The 25,198-nt window shown below is 44.6% G+C and overlaps 1 protein-coding gene across 6 annotated transcripts in view; it reads left to right on the top strand.

The window, feature by feature from the left end:
* The window catches only part of PRDM16 (PR/SET domain 16), a 455,772-nt gene that overhangs the window by 134,933 nt on the left and 295,641 nt on the right, over window positions 1-25,198 (top strand). The window contains exon 2 of one of the 6 annotated variants that reach the window (XM_053400642.1): window positions 24,073-24,124. The exons of the other annotated variants lie outside the window; for them this stretch is intronic. The gene's annotated coding sequence lies outside the window, so the exon portion shown is untranslated. The remainder of the gene's footprint in view (window positions 1-24,072; window positions 24,125-25,198) is intronic. 6 annotated transcript variants of the gene reach the window in all.

Here is a 25,198-nt window from a genome sequence, read left to right as displayed (position 1 = left end):
GGGAGGGGCTTACCAGCGATGGCGGCAGGAGCAACTCTTATTGCTGACCACCAACTGACATTCACTATTGTCCCTCTCCTCAACTTCCATAGGCCACAGCCAGAATGGCTGCTAGTCAGGAATTATGGGAGTTGTATTCCTGACCACATCTGAACTGCACCATGTTACATCATGAAGCATTGTTGATGTCTCTTTTTCCACCGCTGAGCCTATTTGCTCTGTAATGGTCTATCCTCCAGAGATCAAAAAAAGCAAAGAGGGCATTTTTACTTTGGGAGGGAAAACATTAATTGTCCTTATTAAATTGAAATCCCACCCTTCTTCTCAAACTCTTATGTCTGTTCAATTTCTGCATTGCTCTGCATATGCATGAAAAATTCACAGCATGTAAATAGGTATCTTTGACCGTAATTTTTCACAAAGTACACATTTCTAAACCCATCTTTTCTCCCACATTTTAAACCTGTTTTGACTTTATTTTCTTTTTTTAGCTGAGAACTATTGATGTCTGGCAGCTTTAATCTCTTTAACTGTTAATTTTGATTGTTTTTAAATCCTTTTAATTCTTTTAGCTGTTTTATTGATAACTTTAATATTTCTTGTAAACATCTTAGAGGTTTTACAACAATCAAGTGATTAATAATAATAATAATAATAATAATAATAATAATAATAATAATAATAAATAACTGTGCTAAAATGTCAAGGAGCTGCAATATTTGATGAACAGTTACTTTCCCGATCTGCAAATTTGTTCTAGCCAATGTTAAAGTGTTTAGGTAAAAAGTCCCCATGTGACATTTTTCATACTGAAACAGATCAAGGAAAGCAGATGGATGCCCATTTTCTGACATAATGCTCGTGGTTTCATTCTTACGGAATTTTTTACTATCCCAAACCCCCCCCCCCAATTACTTCCCCCAAATTTCTAATGAATTGGTTTGGAGTACTAAAATTAACCCCACTACCCACCCAAAGGTGTCATGCTGTTCCTCCTCCAGACAAACTGTTTATTGACATTTCTGATTTGCTTACACAAAGCTTACACAGTGGTTAGACTATGTCCAGCCTTTACTATTCTGATTCATTTGTGCAGAGGTTATAAGACAGTGAGCACTAATTCTGGCTTGTTTGTGTGGTGTTTATACATCTTCACCTTATCCATTTGCTCATCCCACACTTTTCAGTGAATTTCCCCATTGCTTTAATAACTTCAAAAGGACATTTTCCTTTTTTAAAAGTGGATTTTTTGCTCCAGGGTGACAGAGGGCCTTATCCCACTTTATTTGTGCAAACTTATACTTCCAATATTCTTTTGAATCGGGCGAACTCAATGTCTTTGCTTGGCCACCATTTGATGCTAAATGCAACATGCACAAACACAAGATAGAATAGCTAAGGTAGAATAGCTTACACACACACACACACACACACACACACACACACACACTCATCTAGTGTTTTAGGCAAATCAAATGTGAATAGTTGCCAGCAAATTAAATTAATCATATCGAACTGGCACATTGGACAGAGTACCTGCTGGCACTGGGCATTTTCAGCTCTGGCTGAGCTCTTTTCCCTTCTTCTCCTGGTAGTGGATTTATAACAATAATTTTCAAAGGGGGACCAAGAGAGAGAGAGGAGGGGGGAAAAAACCCCAGCACACACCAACCCTTAGAGTCTTGGCTTTGCATCATGCGATCAATAGAAAGCACAACTGCCGATTACCATCTCTCCTTACAGAAAGTGGCTGTGCTCTAGGTTCACAGAATTATTTTGCTTTTCAGCTTTGTTGTCTGGGCTCACATTGTGTACAGATTTTCGCAGGCGCTTTCTGTTGTTCCGAAGCCAAAGGAACCTGTTTTATTGTTGGCCAATGCACTTGTTCCAATTCTGTGCCCTTCCCATCTGTTTTCCTTTTTCCTTCCTCTCTCGATACAAGCAGTGTTTCCTCTCGGGGAGCGAGGTGCAGCACAAGCCCCGAGAAACAGCTCATTACGCTGGAGATCAGAGCGCAAGATTTCTGAAAAAAGAAAGGGGGGGAAATCCAGTCTCTTCAAACCTTGGGGGAAAACAAACAGAACTGGAGCATTAAAAGGGGGAAAGCATGGGAGAGGGGATGGTGCAGTTTAGGAACATGAGAAGCAGGCTTACAGCAGGTCATCAGGCAACTTGTTCATCTAGCACTCAATAATGTCCTCTCCTCTGCCTGGCAGCAAGTCTTCTTGATCTCAAGCAGAGGGAGGCCTTTCATGTTACTTGCTCCCTTGGATTGAACCGGGACCCTTTGCATTCGGAAAACATAGCTGTACCCATTAGCTGGGATGCGAGTGGCGCTGTGGTCTAAACCACTGAGCCTAGGGCTTGCCGATAGGAAGGTCGACGGTTCCAATCCCCGTGACGGAGTGAGCTCCTGTTGCTCTGTCCCAGCTCCTGCCCACCTAGCAGTTCGAAAGCACACCAGTGCAAGTAGATAAATAGGTACCGCTCTGGCGGGAAGGTAAATGACATTTCTGTGCACTGCTCTGGTTTCGCCAGAAGCGGCTAAGTCAGGCTGGCCACATGATCTGGAAAAACTGTCTGCGGACAAACGCCAGCTCCCTCGACCAGTAAAGCGAGATGAGCGCCACAACCCCAGAGTCGTTCACAAGTGGACTGAACTGTCAGGGGTCCCTTTACCTTTACCTTTAGCTATGCTTTCTTCCAAGATTTTAGCCTATTGTGGAACTTTGAGGGAGAGAGAATTAATAAGGCAGTTCATTCATTCCTGCACTTGCATCAGATCTTGTAGTCCCTGGGTCTCTCTGCTTTCAAATCCTCATCTGCACCCTGAATATCAACCTGGAATTATGACTTAGATGAGATGCGGCTGGCTAGGTCGGTTGGACCTGCGCTGGAGGCAAAGCTTCTGCAAAGCAATCTGGCATCATGATGAGGTTTTGAGCCAGAAACCTCTGAATCAGGACCTCTAGACACCTTTGTACCCACTGAGGAGTCGACTCCCCACCCTCCATGCCAGGCCTCTGCATCCAAAATGTTGACCTAACTGGCAGGGAGAATGCTGGGTTCCCGTCAAGAGACCAGCCCCTTTCAGGACTTCCACTCTTCAAGAAAGGAGTGCATCTGGCATGAAAGGCTACTTGCCAATCTTAAACTTCATGGAAACAGGCCATCTAAGGCTAAGGTGTTTGCATCCAGAGGCATTCTGCCTCTGAGTCTGCAAGTATCTTTGGGGGAACAGAGTAATAGGGCATCTGCTTTGCATTCAGAAGGTCCCAGGTTCAATCCCTGGCATCTCCAGCTAGAGCTGGGAGAGGCTCGGGTTTGAATTACTGGAGACCTGCTGCCGCCCATGTAGACAATATGGAGCTAGATGCATCGATGCTCTAACTTTGTATATGACTGCATCCTATGCTCCTAAGTAACATATAGACATCATGATTGGTAGTCACTGGTAACCTTATCCTCCATGATTCTTTTTTTCTAATTGGCTTTTAAAACTAACCAAGCTGCTGCAATAATAATAATAATAATAATAATAATAATAATAATAATTTATTATCTATAGCCTTCCCATCTGGCTGGGCTTCCCCAGCTACCCTGGGTGGCTTCCAACAAAATATTAAAATACAGTAATGCATCAAACATTAAAAGCTTCCCTAAACAGGGCTGCCTTCAGATGTTTTCTAAAAGTCTGGTAGTTGTTTTTCTTTTTGACATCTGGTGGGAGGGCATTCTACAGGGCGGGTGCCACTACTGAGAAGACCCTCTGCCTGGTTCCCTGTAACTTGGCTTCTCGCAGTGAGGGAACTGCCAGAAGGCCCTCAGTGCTGGACCTCAGTGTCGGGGTAGAACGATGGGGGTGGAGATGCTCCTTCAGATATACTGGACCGAGGCCATTACTACACCTTGTCCCCACCCTGTTTATATTTCATTAAATTTCAAAAATTTCACATACACACTGCAAAATATCACCACCACCATCATTCTTTTATTCAACTTATACACCACCCTATACCTAGAGGTCTCAGGGCAGTTCACAACAAGACTGCAGCATATAAAATCAAACCAAAAGCAATAACCCCCCCCCCAAAGCCACATTCTAAAAGGGTGTTGGATGTCAATAAGATCAACCAAAGCCCTGGTTAAAAAGGAATGTTTTTGCCTGGCACCTAAAGGTGTATAATGAAGGTGCCAGGCGAACTTCCCTGGGAAGAGCAGTCCACAGACGGGGAGCCAGTGCAGAAAAGGTCCATTCTCATGTTGCCACCCTCTGGACCTCTTTCATTTTATCGACTTCTCCTCCTGTTTTCCATAGTGTTTGTTACTTCTCACCCTTGCTGCACCCTGACATCTCTCTCTTAAATCTTAGACACCATGCAATGATCTCTAATACCTTCTGCTGCTCATGGTTCAAATCCTGCTTGCAAATTCATCATACGATAATCTTTCTTTAAATATTCCATTGCTACAGCTTGCAATGGTGTATCCCGTAGTTTAGCCACACTGTGAAGAGTGCATGCTTCATGTTATCTGTTTTGAATTCCCCACCCTTTACATTCATTCGACGACTCTTAAGTTTGTGTACTGTGAAAGAGGGAGAAGTCCCTGTCCACTTTTTCAAAGCCATGTGTAATTCTATATGCCTCTGTCATGTCCTCCCCTTATTCACTCCCCACCCCATAACAAACTTATAAAGCTCCAAACATTGTACTCCTTTCTTCATTGGAGACGGGGGAAAATTCAGTTCACTTCTCATTTAAAGATGAATCTGCTAAACTTACACCTTCTGAAACAATACATAAAGCTAAACACAAGCATCTTTCAAAATCCGCGGTTCTCCGAATTTTGCAATGCAGGTCTTTAACCAAATAATATGTAGGGGAGGGGGGAATTCATATACTAGGGAATGTGGGAAGGAAGGCACATATATTAATACATCTTTATTAGGGGAAATTTCCTGCAAAAGTGTCTATGTTAGGAGCTATTTGAACTACAATGCTACTGACAAAGTTTCACGAGGATTTAAAAAGAAGGATTTGCAAACTGAGATGGAAATGTGGAGAACTAAAGGGAAGATTGGAAAAATGAGAAGCTGACAGTAACCCATCCATATTCCTCGTTAAGGAGCTGCCCCATCCCCTTGATCATTTTGGTTTCCCTTTTCTGGGCTGGAGCTAAAAGCGAATTAAATTGGTTCAGCTTCTTTTCTGTTCCATTGCTATTTTGAGTTTGGCAAAAACAAACAAGCAAGAGAAAACCATGTTTTAAGTTACTTTGCAGGGAAATGGCTGGGCAAAGACCTCCCTTCCCTCTTGGCATTTGCAGCAATTAAATTATCAGCAAAAGCAAATGGAACCACAACTGAGCACCCCTTGCTTACAGTGTGTGTGTTTTAGATTCGCCCCTTTGCCAGAAGTCTGCCGAGATCCTGATGGAAGCTGTTCCAGCCTTGTCTTTTAAAAGCAATGGCTATTTCGAGGATCCACATTCTATCATAGCTCAAAGTGGGCTCTCAAAATAAATGGGAAAGGGAAAATCAATGAGATATATTAGCCGCGCGGCATATTTTTCACCTCCTTCTTTCCTACCTTCCCAAAGAATATTGGTGATGAATTTGCAAATGCCTCTGGATTATGACAGACTCCCCACTCCTGCCTCTTCATTATTTATCCCCAGGCTGAACACCTCTATTAGAGACTACAGTGACAAATGCATGAATAAAAGGCACAAAAAACAATATTTTAGCACGGCAGCGTAAATCTCCTTTTACGCATTATTAATTTAAAGAAATCCATTACGCCGGGCGGCATTGGGGAGGGAGACAAGGTTACATGAAGATGGTTATAGGCACTTGAGGGTCACAGGAAGATGGAAAATCCAGGCCCATCACTTTCAGGCGCCTTCTTTTTGGTAATACTTCTATTGCTCAAGTGCAGAATACTAGTTCATACCATTGTGTGTGTGTGTGTGTGTGTGTGTGTGTGTGTGTGTGTGTGTGTAGATACATAAATAGGTGCATTGTTTGTCTGTAGGCTATGCATCTGAACCACCTAAGACATCATACCCAAATTTTACACAGTGGTTCCTGAGATCGAGGAGCAGGTTTTTGTCTTTTTGAATACAATCGGGTGCCATTTTCAATTAAGATGGCAGGTGGGATTTTAAAAAACTGCACTGATTTTAAGCACTGATTTCAAAACTGTGCTGATTTATTTATTTATTTTGGAGGAGGGGGTGTTCCCAAGAAGTGTTGCTTGTGTGTGTGTGTGTGTTTGTACACAACCCATTCAATAACAGTGAAGTGAGAAACTCAAGGAACACACTGTGGAAGCTGTAAGGGGGGCCCCACAGAATGCAGACTCCACATGGAGCCTCTCCAGGCATGGACCACCTGATTTCTACACTATGGGAAAAGGCTGTTGCTCAGTGCTAGAACACATGGCTTGTATGCAGAATGTCCCAGATTATGTCTGCAGAACCAGGAGCACAGTGGGGTTGTTGTTGTTTTTTACAGTTTTTGAGGGGGCACAAACCAGGCAACCCTACACAGGCAACCCCAGTGTGGCCCAAACCCGATACTCCTCTCCTCTCCACTTGCTAAGGGCTGCATTGGCCAGTCGCACTCCCCACCCTGTGTGTGTTGGTGCTGACATTATGCTGCTGTGCAGAACCTCCAATCAGGAAACGATCAGGTAGCCCAGATGTGGGGAACCTTTTGGCCTTCCAGATATAGTTAGACTCCAACACCCATTGGTCCCAGCAAGCATAGTCAGCTGTCATATATATATATATATATATATATATATATATATATATATATATGGTTTTTAGCTTACAAAATTATAAAACATACCTCACAGTTTATCACAGATACATTCTTATTTGGACTTCCATCAGCACCTCTGAAAATCCTCCGTCTTAATCACTTCTTATACCTTTCTTAACTTAATATTACCATTAAATCTTTTAACATATCATCTCTCTTTTTCCATTTTTACAATATTTCTAATATTACTCCTCACAGAACTTCTTGCAAACCTACAAATGTCATCTGATCATCACAAATACTTTTCACATATTCCGTAAATTTACTCCAGTCTTCGGTAAACTTCTGGTCTCACCAGTTTCAGATCCTTCCTGTTAGTTTGTCCAATTCTGCATAGTCCATTAATTTCATCCTTCATTCTTCCATCGTTGGTAATTCTTCTTGCTTCCATTTTTGGGCCAATAATATTCTTGCAGCTGTTACTGCATATAAAAACAACTTACATTCCTTTCTATTTACATCATTTCCAACAATACCCAAGAGAAATGCTTCTGGTTTCTTTATGAATGTATATTTCAACATTTTTTTCAACTCATTATATATCTTCTCCCAGAAGCATTTCACCTTTTTACATTCCCACCACATATGATGAAAAGTTCCCTCTTTTTCTTTACATTTCCAACATTTATTACTAACTTTATACATTTTTGCTAGCTAAGCATAGTCAGCCAGTGGCGTAGCGTGGGGGTGCAGGGGGGGCCAGCCGCACCGGGTGCAACATCTGGGGGGTGCGCGCTCGCACTCGCAGCTCTCTGCCCCTACCGGGTTAGGGGGTGCAAATTACTTGCCTTGCCCCGGGTGCTGACAACCCACGCTACGCCACTGTAGTCAGCTGTCAGAGGCGATGTGGGTTGCAGTCCAGCAGCATATGGAGGGCATCAGGTTGGGAACCAGTATATGGGGAGGCTGCATAACATCTGCCAAACAATTCAACAATTCCTTTACTCGTGGCATTTGCTTCAATTTATTTCCTGTCGGTTTTGATAGATGAATGCATGTCCCCAATGAGAACAGGAAACTGGTTTATACAGAGTCAAGACTGTTGGTCCTTCTAACCCATTGATAAGGCTAGCAGCCATCATGACCATGTTCTACTTTCGCTGTTGGAGGTGGTATGCTTCTCAACACCAGTTGCTGGCAATTGCAAGCGGGGAGAACTTTTGTACTCATGTCCTGCTTGCAGACATCCCACAGGCATCTGGTTGGCCACTGTGGGAACCAGATGCTGGACCAGATAGGCCTGATCAGGCAAGCTTTCCTTACGTTTAATCTCTGTTGATTCACAGCAGAGGTGCCAACTTGAATAAAATACTGTTGGGGGGGGAGAGAGCTAAGCCCCATCCCACATAATCGATCAAATGATGTGGCACATGCACACCATTTTAATGGCAATGTCCATCAATCTTGGAGGGGGGCAGCCCTCTCAAATATTTAATTCCCCCCCCCCGAAGAGCCCTTGGCCCCTAGGATTTGGCTCCTATGATTCACAGTGGCTGTCCGTGATCTTAGGCAGAAAAGTCCTGCAAACTTGAGGTTCCATAACTGGAAGGAATGAACCCACATCCATCAGGGATGTGGTCTACCAGTAAGCTACACAGCCTCGGGATCCTGGATATTTTTGTTTGGTTTGTTTTTTCCAGTGAGCCAACCTAACACACCCACCTCAAGGAGCAGTTCATCTTCCTAATTTTGCACTCTTCAATATTCTTCAGTGCACTTAAAAATGTGTACAACTGAAATGCAAATTTTCTTGCACTGTGTGTGTGTGTGTGTGTGTGTGTGTGTGTGTGTGAGAGAGAGAGAGAGAGAGAGAGAGAGAGAGAGAGAGAGAGATTAATCAGAGTATAGGGATAAAACATATTAAACTTTCATAGACTGGAAGTAGGCTTCTCTGTTCACCCTTACTACAGTCTCTGTGTTTTGTTGCAAACAGGGGGTTCTGCTAGGGGTGGGGGAGAAATGAAATCCAGTTTGCATTTAAAGAAAAACTTACCTAGTTTGCACTTTCCAAAACATTGCACAAACTGAAGCATACTCTTACGTAGAAATTTGCAATTCTCTGAATTTTGCAATGCAGTTCTCTGACTGGATAACGTGTGCCAAGGTATACTGTGCAAAGTGATGCCTGTGTCTTTGAAAATAACATACAAAAGTACATTTTTATTTGGGGAAATTGCTTGCAAAAGAATTGTGTATATTAGGTTGAATTTGCACTTAAATGCTGTTGAATTTTCACAAGGGTTTTGTTTTTTAAAAAAATGCAAACTGATGTGGAAACGTGGAGAACTAGACTTAAGATGGTAAAAATAAGAAACCGGAACTGACCGATTTCCCCATCCCTTCAGTGCTTGGGGTTGGACAGGACATCTCTTTGGTCACGTACAGTGCTGCAATGGCTTTTGTCCAGTAATATAGAAGATGGAAGTGTGGGCATGGTGTTTGGCACCCCATAAGTTTGGCAGGGCCTGCACAGTCTCCCAGGGGTATGGATTCCATTGTCCTGTTCTATATCACTTCTGTGGCTGAGCTAGAGTAATATTGGAACCAGTAACTAGAGCAAAACCCCCAGAAAGAATGTAGTAGCACTCAGAGGAAAGGGCAGCAGGGAGGGAAGGGATGAAATATATCATAAGATAATAAGAAAATAAACCATTAAATGGCTCTGCTTTCTATTATCATGTGGTTTTATGTTAATGAAGTTGTTCCAGACCCGCTTAAGTTTAACTCAGGCAGGGGAATATCTGGTAATGTGAAAAATGTGTGGGGGACGGAGACCCTAAGTTGAAAAGTCTGTGTAACATTTTCATGTTTTCGTTTTACATGCACTGCTGGGCAAAAATACAAAGGGAGCCAGCAAGTGGTAAGCGTAAGGGGGAGGGGGGGAGAATGATTGAAGGAAGTGGGGTGGAAGAAAAACATGTAGGACCCGATTTTCAGTGGCTCACAAATCAGTTTAAGTGGTAATCCTGTATCTCTGGGTGTGCAAACACACACCAGCAGATATGCGGGGGAGAAAAACAGGTTACTTGGCGAACAGTTTTAGACTCCTGCAAAGCTATATGCACAGGTGTCTCCCAGCCCCCAGAAGGACCTGTGGAACCCCAGTCTTATGAAGGCCATGCAGGAACCTGCACCACTCCAAAGGCAACTGAGGAGCCCCATCTCAGATACGCTTTGGCCCCCCACCTACCCACCACCACCTCTGAGCTGCACCCTAATCTCTATATTCCTCCCCCCATCATTCTCCAAGTCTCAGGAGCAAAGGTGGCAGGTACCCAGCAAGAAAGCCCTTGTTTGACTTCCAAACAGCACTATCAGCCCAGAAAGGGTATACAGTGGTACCTCGGGTAAAGAACTTAATTCATTCTGGAGGTCCGTTCTTAACCTGAAACTGTTCTTAACCTGAGGTACCACTTTAGCTAATGGAGCCTCCCACTGCCGCCGCACGATTTTTGTTCTCATCCTGAACCAAAGTTCTTAGCCCGAGGTACTATTTCTGGGTTAGCGGAGTCTGTAATCTGAAGCGTCTGTAACCCGAGGTACCACTGTATCCATTATTTGGTCTTGTGTAAGGAACACTCATGTTCAGAAACGTCCCCCGCAACTGTCCCTAATCACCAGGACCTTGTTACTGGCACAACACTGCCCTGATTCTGCCCAAGCTTATGTGGGTGCTTTGGGGTGGGGTGTGGGAGATGTGGAGGAAGGGAACGGTGCATTCAAAAAACAGTATGTGTATGTGTCTGCTCTTATTTCCCTGGGTTTACCCCTCCTCTCTTGATTCCTTCATATTAAATCTCTGGGTTGTATCCAGTGTCAGTCCTGCTTAGAAGAGACCCGTTGAAATGAACGGACATGGCAAGCTCTGTGATTTCAGTGGGTCTACTCTGAGCAAGTTTAAATTGGCAACAACCTTCTGAAAGGGGCTGGATGTATCTTGAGCGCATTGCACACGGATGCAATGTTTACTATGCTTTATATGTGCTGTAAGCCGCCCAGAGTGGCTGGGGAAACCCAGCCAGGTGGACGATAAAATTATTAAATTATTATGATGGCACATGCCTGCTCCTTTGTCCTTTCCTTTCCCTTGCCTATCTAGATAAGAGTACAGACATAGCAGAATGTCTTTCTCCTGGCTCCCACCTTGGCTGTTTTGAATGCTATTGCACTTGGGGAACAGGCATGGGCTCAGCCAGCCCCATCTTGCAAGAGTGCCCAGGTTGCACACAAGACTTTGTGAACTTCCCATGCGCAAACTGGGCTACTTCCAGTAGAGAAGGCCCTGGAAGACCATGTGATTCCTTAAAAGGGCCACTTGTGTGTGTCCCCCCGTGCCACCATGGCAATATTCCTTCTCTCACCACCTGAGACAGTGAGGATGTGCAATGGGGGGTGCTGTTGAGCTGTGGTCAACTTGCTTCCATTTCCCAGCATGCGTCTGCACAGGAAGTCCGTGTTCAGGGTGGTGGCAGTGTGCCTGCAGGCCATGCCCCCAACCTTCCTCCCCTGCCTATTCAGTCCCATACTCTTCCCAAGCTGATAAGGGAATGTCTGAAGGAGGGTTCTGCATGGGTGCAAGCAAGCATGGGTGCAAGCTTCATTCAGGCCCTGCTCAGCGCACAAAGGGATGGAACAGGGAGTGTGGGGTGAGGAGTGCTGGGAGGCACAGGGGGTGGAGCCAACATGCATGACCCTGTGTCTCATCTATGTGGTGTCACACACGGAACATGGAGCAATCTTGTTTTCTGGTCCTCCAGACAGCAGAATTCGAACCAGTTGCGAGAACGGGAATTCTGACTCAACATTAGGAGGGACTTTCTGGTGGTAAAAGCAGCTCGGCAGTGGAATGGAGTACCTTGGGTGGTGGTGGACTCTTCTGAATTTTTTAAAGCAGATGTTGGATCGCCATCTATCAAGGATTATTTGGCTGTGATTCCTGCATTGCAGGGGGCTGGACTAGACATACCTTTGGGTCTCTTCCAACTCTACAATTCTGTGATTCTAACATTTCCCATTTGGACCCATAAGAGTGGAACATGAGGTTGTGCACCCATTAACAGGCTTCAGTTCATCACCCTCTAACTTCAATGAGTAATGTTGGAGACAACCCAGAGCCTCTAAGACAGCCTTTCTCAACCTGTGGGTCCCCAGATGTTGTTGAACTACAACTCCCATCACCCTTAGCTAGCACGGCCAGAGCTCAGGGATGATGGCAGTTGTAGTCCAACAACATCTGGGGACCCACAGGTTGAGAACCGCTGCTCTAAGAAGTACTATTCTGAAGTGAAGCATTCTATTAAATGCCCTTTGTTTACGTCTTCCTTTTTTAGAGCAAGCTGCTATGGTCAGTTTAACGTACTGTGGGCAGAGAGCAGTACAGTGGTACCTCGGAAGTCGAATGGAATCTGTTCCGGAAGTCCATTCAACTTCCAAAGCGTTTGGAAACCAAGGCGCGGCTTCTGATTGGCTGCAGGAAGCTCCTGCAGCCAATTTGAAGTGGCAGAAGCCCCGTTGGATGTTCAGGTTCCAAAGAACATTCACAAACTGGACACTCACTTCTGGGTTTGCGGTGTCCGGGAGCTAAAACGTCCGAGTACCAAGGCGTTCGTCAACCAAGGTACGACTGTAATGTTCAACTGGGAGAAGGGACAATCCTCCTGCAGGGAGAGAGTCGTAGCTTAGTGGTACAACACCAGGTTTGCCTGCAGAAAGTTTCAGGTTCAATCCCTGGCTTCTCCAAACAGAGTAGAACAGAGCTGAGAATGTTCCCTGTCCGGAATTCTCGAGAGCTACTGCCAGTCAGTGCAGACAGTATTGCGCTACATAGACCAATGATCTGACTCTGCAGCTTTCTAAGTCCCAATGAATCCTTGGGTTTACGAGTCTATGAATCCTTGTGTGTTCTCTAAACACACAAGACATGTCCCTATTGAAATCTCTGAACGGTGGAAGGTATCAAGTGTTGCTGAGAATGCAAGCCTGGGGCAGATGTTTCAAGGTGGGCACATGCGGTGAACAGTTCCCCCCCCTCACTCTGCCAATTCATTTCAATGGGGTTTGCACAGCAACAGGTTCCCCAGTGGGGCTGTGTCCAAAACCTGCTTTAAACCCCTGCTTATTGCTATATATTAAGTAACAGCATTAAAGGAAAATATCACTTTGCCTCCTGTTTGGCTGATTCAAGTTAGCTGACAGGAAATCATGGATTTCCGAACCTAACTTCCCTTGCAGCGCCGGCTTTCTCCCCTCCCCTCCCTTTTCTTTCTTTCTTCCTTTTTTTTTAAAAAAAGGAGAATTAAACCGATAAAAGCAAGTAACTAGAAACAGATCAGAAAATTATTCCGTAGAGCAAAAGAAAATATGCTTGACCTGATCAAATCCTGTGGCGGAGTGCAAGAGGGTTGAAGAACTGCTGCTTTTCCTCCTAACAAAGTCTCCTTTAGCTGCATGGAAGGCAGAAGTTCAACAGGTGATGCCCTCCACCAACGTTGCACCTTCACCGAAAGTGAAGCTGTGGGTTTTTGGCTGCCTGCAGGTCTTAAAAATCAAGAGTTGCCAACGTGGTGCCCTCCTGATGACATGAGGGATATGTGAGCACATGGACGCATGAATTTGTCAATTTCGGCTTCTCATCTTTATGCGATTTTGATCCAGTTCCCCACATTTCGGCAGCAATTTGTGATCCTTATGAGAATCAGCCAGCATTTTGGTGCAAATATCCTCTTAGTACACACCCTTCTGTATGCAGTTTTGACTAATATTCAGATTTTTTTTTTTGTAACAAAGTTTTCCCCCAAATATAACATGTTGTGGTGTGCATGTCTTGTTTGCTACCGTATGCATTTTTAAATGCACACTTCCCCTTAGGATGATGTGATTTGTACATGTTGGTTGGTTGCAGAACTGCTACATAAAATTCCGAGAAAGGCAGATTTCAAGGGCAATTGTGTTTCCATTCATGTATTCGCTCGGGAATTAAGTGCATTTTCTCCTTAGAATGCGAGCAAAATTGAATTCCTCCTCCCGGCCTGGCCTTTGTGTGCATAAAGTTATAGGTTCAGAATGTTTGGCAGATAAAAAGCTGCCTTATTTACTTGAGGTATTTTGGCTCCTATATCCCTACCTTTCCTCTCCAGATTATCACAATGTCCCTGCAAGGTAGTTTAGGCAGAGAGATGGCGACTGGCTTGAGGTCGCCCAGTGAGTACAATTCAAAACATACCTTTGAAGTTCCATATGGCTTCGGGCCACAATCAACTCCCCTTCCTGCCTCTATTTGCCTATGCTCTGCATTTGGGGGACACTTCCCCTCCTAGCCCCCCACTTCTGGGACTGCCTACACCATCCGCCATCTGAGGCAAGGTGGTTGGCAGCCAAGGTGCGTGGACGGCACATCATATAAGGACCCGCCTGTCACCCAGTTTTGTTTTGCTTTTGTTTTGCTTCTTATCACCCGTCAAAGAGAGCCAGTGTGGTGTAGTGGTTAAGAGCGGTAGTCTCGTAATCTGGGGAACCGGGTTCGCGTCTCCACTCCTCCACATGCAGCTGCTGGGTGACCTTGGGCCAGTCACACTTCTTTGAAGTCTCTCAGCCCCACTCACCTCACAGAGTGTTTGTTGTGGGGGAGGAAGGGAAAGGAGAATGTTAGCCGCTTTGAGACTCCTTAAAGGGAGTGAAAGGCGGGATATCAAATCCAAACTCCTCCTCCTCCTCCTCCTCCTTCCTCCTCTTCTTCTTCTTCAAAGACCTGCTCTTCATTGCACCTTTCCAGTGGCGGTTTGATTTGATCTTCCACACAGACAATTTCATCGCTGCCTGCGTTTTGCCAAGAACCGTTTGGCTGAAAACGTGTGAAATAAGCTGGGAACAGACAGACAAGAGGGCAAGCAAGCAAACAAAAAAAACCCATCTTTGCTAGGCCGTTAAAATGGGGAACTTTATTTATTTTTATTGAAAACTGTGATTCTGAGAAAGCCAAATCTTGCACCCGGTGCTGCTTCCTGTAGTCCCTTGGAAGTGAAGCAGGGACACAACCCTGTCTTGTGAGAGAGCAGCCTTTGCCAATCTTTCACCAAGGTTGCAGAGGTTCTGCATTGCAAAGGGACGAAGCCATAGGAATCCGCCCAACTCACTTTCTGTTATGACCTTTGTAGCAATCTCACGGCAGGTGCATCACTTCCGTTTGCTGCTTTCTTGCCGATTTTACTTTTTTTATAAAAAAAGCAAAACCAACTAAACAAACAAAATAAATTCCTTTGCCTCCATAATTTGGGGGGGGGGGAGAGAGAGGCAGGGAAAATCCCTTTCTTTCCTAGGCTTCTGCACACTCCCCTCTTACGGCTTGCGTCCCAGAGCTGTGCTCGGGTCAGCAGCCAGCTAACGCTTTTGTCAGCGTGATTAATAGTGCTGTGGATTGTCGTTAATTCACTAGCTAATGACTGCAACTCCGTCTGCTCTCAGAGTAATCGGGTGATGTATGGATGGAGCGCGCACCTCATGGCAGAGGTGAAAAATCATTTCGACAAGTCAAATATTGTCACAGGGAACAAATGGCTCTCCCTGTTAATAAAAATTAATGAATTTTTTTTCCTCCCAACCCCACCTTTAAACGCCGGCCTGCTAAATGAAGCCGTCGAACGGCCTGAGCGGATGGGGGGGGGACAAGCTCTATGGAATTAAGCACTTTATTTGATGGTTAAAACTATAAACATCTTTATTACTGTTGCAATAGAACGTGGCATGTGCAAGGGAATTTGGTTTGAGCTATTTTCTCAAATGTGCCGGTGTTCTTTAAATGGGGGAAAGGGAAGCAGGGGGGAATCTAGAAAGCTGAAAAGGTTTGAAATATGAGAGAGGGAGAGGTGTGGGTTTGGGGGAAGGGGAAAGGGGAAAGGGGAGGGAGAGAGAGCAATATCAGGCTGTTGCTTTCAAATGCCTTGCATCTCGCAGGTGCCATCGCACCCAACTTTGATGCAGTCCCTGCCCCAACTCTGTAAATAACCAGAGAGCAGTTCATTAGCTGGCTGAACTGATCCCATTCAAAGAAGATCTTGAAGATTTGGATCATGCAAATTGACTCGAAAACATGCGGTTTAAGGGAATGGCAACGGTGCAGATTTAAAGCCAGGAACTGTTGTGGCTTCGCTGAAATAGACCTGGGAATTACAGTTTTAATTCAGGCACAGGCGTCTTGCTGCAGACCACTGTCCCCGTTGTAGAGCAGCCATTTCTAAAACTTCCACAATTTGAGGCCTGGCTATTAAATCAACCTGAAACATGTTTAGATTTGTAGCGCAGACATATCCCAGGTTGCTTTCCCCACCACAAACAGCTTCTCTGTGTGTTGTACGCGCAGAGGTGTGGATAGTTATTGAGGTGGCAAGAGTTACGGAAGTGAGAAATGCAAACATTGTAAAATGATATATTTTAAAGTAGTTTTCTTTGGGGAGGAGTGTGGGAGTTTTGAGCGTCGTCGACCCCCTTATCTGGTTCTCTTGTGCCACCAGAAGTTAATCCAGTGTTGGCCACTATACAATGATCCGTAGGTCTTCAACAAATGTTAGAAACTAAAAATACCTGTAGTCTGGTCTAAGGATGAGGGGCAGAAGCATGGAAACACACTTTCCAACCAATATAATAACAGAAACACAACTATCCTGCAAACTCACACTCTTTTGTGATGCTTCTCTCTTTCCAAAATTGTGTACAAAAGGGGAAAGTTCAGATAGCAGTGTGTGTGTGTGTGTGTGTGTGTGTGTGTGTGCGTGTGTGCGTGCGATTGTAAATCACTCCAAGGCACTTTTGTGTGTAAAGCTACCAACCAAACAAAAAAATAATGCAAAATGCATCAATTTAGGCAAAATCGCTTGCAAAGCTGTACATTTTAAGTGGAATTATGTTCCCAAATGTGTATGCTAGGAGAAATGTGCATATGAATATTTAAGTATTGTATTGAACTTTATTACGGCCATTGGCCCATCACACGACAGTTTCCCATACCAACATAATGTACTTAAAATATTTAAGTCAAATTTATTTATTTTTAAAAAATGCAAATTGATGCAAGAAAGTGGGTGAAGTGAGCTGGAGACTGTAAATGTGAGTGAGGAACTGATCTAGGCATATCTGTCTAACTCTAGCCTGGCCTTTTGCCTGATCCAGTAGGACTCGTCTTATTTTCTCATGTATGGCTTGTACAAAATCTCCCGCTTTGTTTTTGTAAATATTGTCACCTCTCAATGCGCCTCATTGTGGTGAATTGCACGGAACCAGATTAATTGCAAATCGTTCCCCGCTCAGAACCATGTACCTGCTCCCCTGAACAACCTTCCACTAACATCCTATTCATGGGTAAAATCACACAAGATCTGCCTGGGAATATCACTGCTTTCTCTCACCTTGACAGGATTAAACAAAGGGGGTGGGTCCTGTCTAAATAAGCCCCTCCCCTCAACCTCTCAAGAATCTTATTATTCACTCCCAGGAGGCAGGAAAGGAATAGACTTGCACCAGATCATAGCAATGGGACACATCTAAATAAGTAACTGCTCTATTACTTCCTACGCCAGAGCCAAAAAATCTTCTTTTCAAAAATTACTTATATATTTTCCCCATTTTATTAGGAGGCATCTTCTTAACACAGCTAACCAAAGTAGCCCTTTCTCTCTCTTGTGGCCCCATTACCTTCTTGAAGCATAGCTGCTTCCTCCTCCTCCTCCTCCTCCTCCTCCTCTTCTTCTTCTTCTTCTTCTTCTTCTTCTTCTTCTTCTTCTTCTTCTTCATTTCCTCTTCCATTCATGGAGCTCTGCAGTTCATTTCCCAGTCCTGCTTCTGCTTCTAAATATTAGGTTGTATCCAATGCTATGGGTGACTTAGGGTCTACTCTGAATAAAACTGAGTTGGAGATGACCGACTGAAATATACTAGGCGCTCCTTGTTGGGTATGTGTCACATGAGGTGTACCATCAGACTTGACAAGGAGCTTGGACAAGTGACCCCACTAAGAGCTGATATTTGCTTTCTCAGTGGCTTCACTTACCTCTCACGTTCCTGCCTTTTCTTCAACATTTCATATTCCACTTCCTCTTTCCATCTCAGTATTTTTGCAATTGATTATTTTAGAGGGGGGTTGGAACAGACTTTAGTATCCATCAGACATGCCTTCCTGGGCAGCTTTGAAAAGAAAACTCTATAGATGGTGTCCAGTTCTAGGGTAATCAGTGGAGAACCATTGGAATGAATGAAGCTGGCTAACATAGGTCCATTAATTTCAGAAGGTCTGTTCTGAGTATGGTCTAGCTGGATACAACTCTACACACCCTTTCCATGATAGGATCAACAAGGCAGACATTGCAGCCAGTCTGCTATTCTTTAGTCCAGGGTGCGGTGGGTGTCTACCAATTGCAGGGTCCCATAAAGATATCTATTTTCCCCACCTATTCCAGTTCTTCACATCCACCATACAAAACTAGAGATCTGCAGCAACTTTGCCAGGTTATATTTGCAGCGGTTTGTGTTGGCTCCTTGGAGTGGCATATGCCCTCCTTTGAATGCTAGTCAGTTTCCCAGCCAGACCTTCACTTTCTAGTTTTCACAGGGTACATTGCCTTCATCCCATCTTTACCAAGGAACTTATCCAATTTGTTTTACTATTTATTAATTAAAGCAGTTATAACCTGCACTTCCATTTAAAGAAAAAGTATGACATGGTGGCATGCAATGTGCAGGGTTATAATGAAACATCGGCAAATACTGGTTGGTTCAAAAGAGAAAATTCATATTGCGAAGGCCTAAGTTTCCTACTAAGTTTCTCAAAGACATCTGAAAGAAGGGGCAGATGGTTTCTGCCAAACCTCTATTGTGATTTCTGCAGGACAGAGTCTGCTCAGTCCCTACTGAAGGCAAAATGGACCTTCAAGGGACTACAAGAAGTACCGAGGGTCTTGGCAATCAAGGTGGATGTTCTTTGCAGTACATTGAGCTCAAGTTGTTTAGGGCTTTGTGAATTAACACAAGTACCTTGAAAATGGCCCAGTGGCAAATCAGCAAGAGGCATGGCAATCTCAGACCCTCCAAGTGTCCATATTTTCCAGGGACAGTCTCGGATTTACAGAAGCCATCCCAGTTTCTGATTTGATCCCAGAATGTCTCACTTTCCCTTAGGACGTCCCTATTTTCATCGGAGAAATGTTGAAGGGTATGGAGTTATGCGACCCCCAAGCCAAGGAGATACTGTATTTTTCACTCTATAAGACGCACCAGACCACAAGACGCACCTAGTTTTTGGAGGAGGAAAACAAGAAAAAAAATATTCTGAATCTCAGAAGCCAGAACAGCAAGAGGGATCGCTGTGCAGTGAAAGCAGCAATCCCTCTTGCTGTTCTGGCTTCTGGGATAGCTGTGCATCCTGCATTCGCTCCATAAGACGCGCACACATTTCCCCTTACTTTTTAGGAGGGAAAAAGTGAGTCTTATAGAGCAAAAAATACGGTAAGTAACTATACAACCTTTAGAAGACATCTGAAGGCAGCCTTATATAGGGAAGTTCTTTTAAAAAATGTTTAATGTTTTATTGTTTTTATACATGTTGAATGCCACCTAGAGTGGCTGGGGCAATCCAGTCAGATGGGTGGGATATAAATAATAAAAGTATTATTATTATTAATTTTCATCAGATAAATGTTGGAGGGTATGCCCAGGTATTGGGCAGTTTCCTATGAGTTGTAACCAGCTATGTCCTACTCATAAGAGACTCACTGAAATGAATGAACCTAAGTTAGCCGTGCCCATTAATTTCAATGGGTCTACTCTGAGTAGGACTAGCATGGTTTTCTATCTTTGTGTGCTCACTTATTCCATTTGGAGCGGGGGAGGAAAGGGTAGTCCGTTGTTGAAGAGTTAAAGGTGAAATCAAATCTTAAGTTCCTACTGTCAGCTTAGGTGGTGCTTAGCCATGAGTTGAGGAAAGAAGTCGGTTAAGATTTAGGGTGGTGGTGGGGGAAGTGTGTGTGTGTGTGTGTGTGTGTGTGTGTGTCAGGAAGGGTATGGGGGGTGGAGCACAGAGATTTCAGCCATTCCATGGAATACCTTTCCTAGCCCCAGGGCGACTGGAAGTAGTATATTAACCAAGCAACAGAGGGAAAGAGGGAAAAGGCCAAATCACATTTCTTTGAAACAAAGAGCCTCTTTTCTCCCCCCCACCCTCCCCCCACCCCAAGGAACATGCTCTGATCAAAATTACGGCGTCTTTGCTAGCCATTTCATCCCACCCAGCCTGAGGCAATATTAAAGCAATGAGGAAATAGGGGGATGCAGTAGGCCCTGAAGAGTCCCTGGAGCCTTTTGCATATAAATAATCCTTTTTAGAATAATGCACTAGTTTTAAACAGAGCCAGGTTCTCCGGGTACCTCCTAACAGTGGATGGCAATGGTATCGTTATTGCTATTATTATTGCTAGCGTTAGGCATGTTATTTATCATTTTTATATATTTGAATATTTATGATCCACACTTTTGTAAAATGTACCAAGGTGGCTTACAAGACAAGTTACAATTAAATCAATCAATTCATATATTTAAAACTTTTTTCTTTTACAAAATCAACAAAACAGCAAAAGGAAAATGTAGGGGGAAATGAGCAATTTACAAGCAAGAACAAAAAAAGTATTGTGTCTAAAAAGTAGATTTAACGAGACATCTAAAAGAAGGCAGGGGTGGTTCCTGCCTAACTTCTACAGGCAGGGAGTTCCACAGGTCAGGGCCCATCACACTGAAGCTATGCTGCCTAGTGAAGGTCAACCAAACATTGGTTGAATGTCCTAACCTCGGTCGCATACACCAGATGTGTCCCATCAGAAATGTAGGTCATGGACTTAAAACTACTCTGCATTCCAGTTAAGATTGGGTGAAACCCACCTGAGAACCTTTGCTAGGCTTGTCAAATTTTGTGGCGGTGGGAGAGCTTAGATTTCCTCAAAAGTCATTCACACATGCTGTCTAGGAAAGGACCTCCAAACTTAGCTCAAGTGTCATTTTCCATGCAGAATTTAAAATCCTACCATGGCTTCCCCGTCATGAGCTTCAAATTGATCTTGAATTTTGCATACGCAACTCCCAAGTTCAGTGTCTGGCTTCTCCTCCAGACTTACTGCCAGCCAGTGTCAGCTATACTGAACTAGATGGAGCACTGGTCTGACAGCATCAGGCAGCTTCCTATGTCTCTATGACTGCTTTAGGCAGACTTGGTGGCAAAAGCCAATCTTTGGTTCTAAAGGCAAGAGTATAGGGAACCCTCTTCCAAAGACAACATCCATAGAGAAAATGTTTGGCGGCATTATCACTGAAATATACTCAGAGTCGAGAGTGGATTTCATGCTCTTTATTCAGCTCATAGTGTTGAGGAGGAATGGAAGTTCCACCAGAATGTCTACTTTATATACATTATTTACACAATGGGCCCCACATGATTGGCTAATTCCGGGATTCTCCTGTAGGCCAATCAGGTTGCAGATTCACTTCCACCTGGAGCTGGATTGGGTGGCCCCTGTGGACCAATCGGACTGCTGCATTCTGGATCCTACTGTTCTAGGACCAATCAGATTGCTGCATTCTGAATTCTATTGTTCTAGGACCATTCAGACTTCTGCATTCTGAATCCTATTGTTCTAGGACCAATCAGACTGCTGCCTTTTGGATCCTATTCAACTCAGTACATAACAATCACATTTTCACTGTCCTCTCTGCCAGCCTTCCCCAACTTGGTCCTTTCTAAATGTTGCCGGACTCCAATTCCTACCACCCCACACTACTGTTGGCCATCCTAGCTGGTCCAATGACATTGTGGGGTGGGCAGCAGGTTGGAAAAGGCTGAACTATAAAACAAAACTTGGTGGGGGTGTTTCTAGGGTTTTCTGCACACGAAATATTGATGAGGAGCTGGAAAAGAACTCTTAGAAACAGGTGGGTGCTTTGATTTTCTTGGCCTCCACACTTCCCTCCCCCCCCGGGAAAGCTAATAAAAACTGAATTGATTCGAAATAGGAGGGAAGAGAATGTTCCCATGTCAGTTTACCCTGTGTACCCACTGGTCACCTTGCAATCCCAGTTTCATGTGGCCCTGAGCCTGATTTTTAGGCACAGCCTTCTCCTTTCAGAATAGGCCCCCAACCCTTAGTGGAGCATTTTGGGGGGAGTTGAGGGAGGCTGCTGTAGGGACTGGGAAGTCAGTCTCCCGGAGCTGTCTATGGCCTCATCCGCCCTTGACATTGAAAGCGGTGTCTTACCACTTTAAACAGACATGGCTTCTCCCAAAGGATTCTGGGAATTGCAGTTTGTTAGGGAACCCCTATCCACAGAGCTACCATTCTGAGTGGTGTAACAGGTAACTCCACTTTCCAGGGAATTCTAGCTAGGTGAGCTAGAAAGGGGACTCCCTAACAACTTTCAGCATCCTTAAACAGACTACAGTTCCCTAGGTTCTCAGTTCTTCGGGCAAAACCATGTCTGCTTAAAGTGGTATGATACTGGTTTAAATGCACAGTGCAGATGGGGCCTTAGGTGTGCTTATCTCTGGATGCAGTCTACTGAATCAGGACAGAACGGGAGCCCATTGACTTGCCAGGGAATGACAAGAGGTCAGCTCATGTAGATAGCCAGAAGGATGGACGGGGGAGATGGGCTGGTCCTTCATCTATAGCTCCGTCCAGACTCCATCTGTGTATATGGAGCTCTTGCTAAGCACAGCAGTCTTCTTGATTGATCCACTTCGCTGGAAGGGGTATTTACAACATGTTGTTGTTGTTGTTGTTTAGTTGTTTAGTCGTGTCCGACTCTTCGTGACCCCATGGACCAGAGCACGCCACACACTCCTGTCTTCCACTGCCTCCTGCAGTTTGGTCAAACTCATGCTGGTAGCTTTGAGAACACTATCCAACCATCTCGCCCTCTGTCATCCCCTTCTCCTTGTGCCCTCAATCTATCCCAACATCAGGGTCTTTTCCAGGGAGTCTTCTCTTCTCATGAGTTGGCCAAAGTATTGGAGCCTCAGCTTCAGGATCTGTCCTTCCAGTGAGCACTCAGGGCTCATTTCCTTAAGAATGGATAGGTTTGATCTTCTTGCAGTCCATGGGACTCTCAAGAGTCTCCTCCAGCACCATAATTCAAAAGCATCAATTCTTCGGCGATCAGCCTTCTTTATGGTCCAGCTCTCACTTCCATACATCACTACTGGGAAAACCATAGCTTTAACTATACGGACCTTTGTTGGCAAGGTGGTGTCTCTGCTTTTTAAGATGCTTTTTAAGATTTCCAACATACCTCCCCCCATTTGCAAGTGCCCAGCTGCCCCTTGTATTGCTACAGATAGGTCAAACCTTGTGCATGGAAAAGGGAGTTTAGCATGGGCCCTGGAGTCTCTTCACCTATGAGAAATCAGCAGCAACAGTAGCAGCAATATTTACTGTATTAGTCATTCAACTATGGAAAAAAAATAGTTTCAATGCAACTTAGCAACAAAATAAAACCATTTTAAAAGTTTAAAAAGACATGCATAGCTCAGTTGGTTGGAGTGTGATGCTGACAGTGCCAAGGTTGCAGGTCCAGTCCCTGTAAGGGACAGCTGCATTGTCCTGCATTGCAGAGGGTTAGACTAGCCGATCCTCATGGTCCCTTCCAACTCTATGAGATAAAATGCCAAAAATGCTGATTCAGCAATACAGTGAGAAGGAGAAGCCCTCCCCCTCCCCATTAAAAGACGAGCGCCACAGCCTATGTTGACTAAACCACCAGAGTAATATAAAGACTCCACCTGGCACCTAAACACAGTGATGGCACCAGGCATGTTTCCCCTGGGAAGATCAGATCATGTACATGGGGGCACCACTGGCAAAGCCCGCTCTCGTCCAGCTACCCTGCGCACTTTCATTTCGGCCAAATTAAAACTGAATTAAGGGTCCGATCTCATTCCCAATGCATCCAGGACTAAGTGTTATTTTACGCGTACCGGCTTCCTTCTGAGTCAACACGTGTAGCATTGTGTCAACTGATAAGGCTGCAGTCCTGAGTCCGTTTACCTAAGCCCCATTGGATGCAGTGGGGCTTACTTCCGAGTAGACATGGATAGGCTTGTTCTGTAAGATAACAGAGCTAGGAAATTCACCCGGATAGTTCCAGACATAATTTGGTTTTGGTTTTTTTGTTAAGTCATGATCTGATCCTGACATTTGGGTTTCCCCTGTTTTTCTCAGTGGTGAACATCTGAAGGGCAGACATGGAACATAGAAGCCTTCTTTACACCAGGTCAGACTTTTTGTCCAACTAGCCTGCCATTCTCTATTCTGACTTCTGGCGGCTGCTCAGCATCTTGAGGCAGAGAGATTCCTTTCCCATGCCCTGCCACCTACCACCGGTGGAGCTTGGTTTATTAGGGCAAATTGGGCCCTGCCCTGCCAATCTCAGCCTGTCCTAACCTGTGTTGCCTTCTTCCTTACAACCAGTCAAGGAATGGCACTGCCTGCCAGCTTCTTCCCGCTTAGCCCCAGTCTTGCCTCTTGTAGAACTCCACAGGGAATCAGTTGGCTCTGCCTGCCATTGGCTCTGGCGCCACCTACTGTTGACCTCCCTGCTTTCCATCCCACCAGTCCTAATGGACAAGGCAAGCAAAGATCAAAGTGGGTGTCTCTCCCACCGAGCTCTGATCCCTCCCCATGTGGCACACGTCGCACAGTTAAAAATATAGCACAAGTTAGAAATTCAGCGGCTTTGCATAATTTCTGAATCCCCCCCCCCAAAAAATATATTGGTTTGGGGATTAGGTCACAAAGATCTTTTAAAAGAAAACCACCACTGCAACTCGGCTCTTGGCGATTCATTTTAGAGCAATCAACTTGCTACAGTCAATAAATGTCTTGCTTTTCTTCTTCTTCTTCTTCTAAAACTCCCAAATCCAGCAGTATCCCTAATTGAAAATGCTTTGTGGTAAGAGGTTTTATTTTGGGGTGGGGAGCGGTGGCAGAGTAGGTAGGAGATGAATTAGGAGAATATAAATGAGAATTTTTTGCAAATAACCGTGAGCTTTGAGAAATGCTTCCCTTGCAAACGTATTTTGGTGTCAAAGCTCTGTGATAATTTGGGCCCAGAAACTCCCACTGAAGCTAATGTCAGGGACGAAGCGAGTTAGCCGTGGGTGAAAGTATCAAACACTGTGTGTGTGTGTGTGTGTGTGAGAGAGAGAGAGAGAGAGAGAGAGAGAGAGAGAGAGAAGAAATGGCCTCAAATTTCTTTTACACAGCCCTCTAAGACATGGTGTGTGTGTGTGTGTGTGTGTGTGTGTGTGTGGAATTGTAAAGTTGGAACAAGCAGGGGTGGGTGGTT

This window comes from Podarcis raffonei, chromosome 8, assembly GCF_027172205.1.
Source record: "Podarcis raffonei isolate rPodRaf1 chromosome 8, rPodRaf1.pri, whole genome shotgun sequence".
NCBI classification, from domain to species: Eukaryota; Metazoa; Chordata; class Lepidosauria; order Squamata; family Lacertidae; genus Podarcis; species Podarcis raffonei.
The sequence above is the reverse complement of the archived record's forward strand: the minus strand, read 5'-3'. Positions and strand labels throughout refer to the sequence as shown.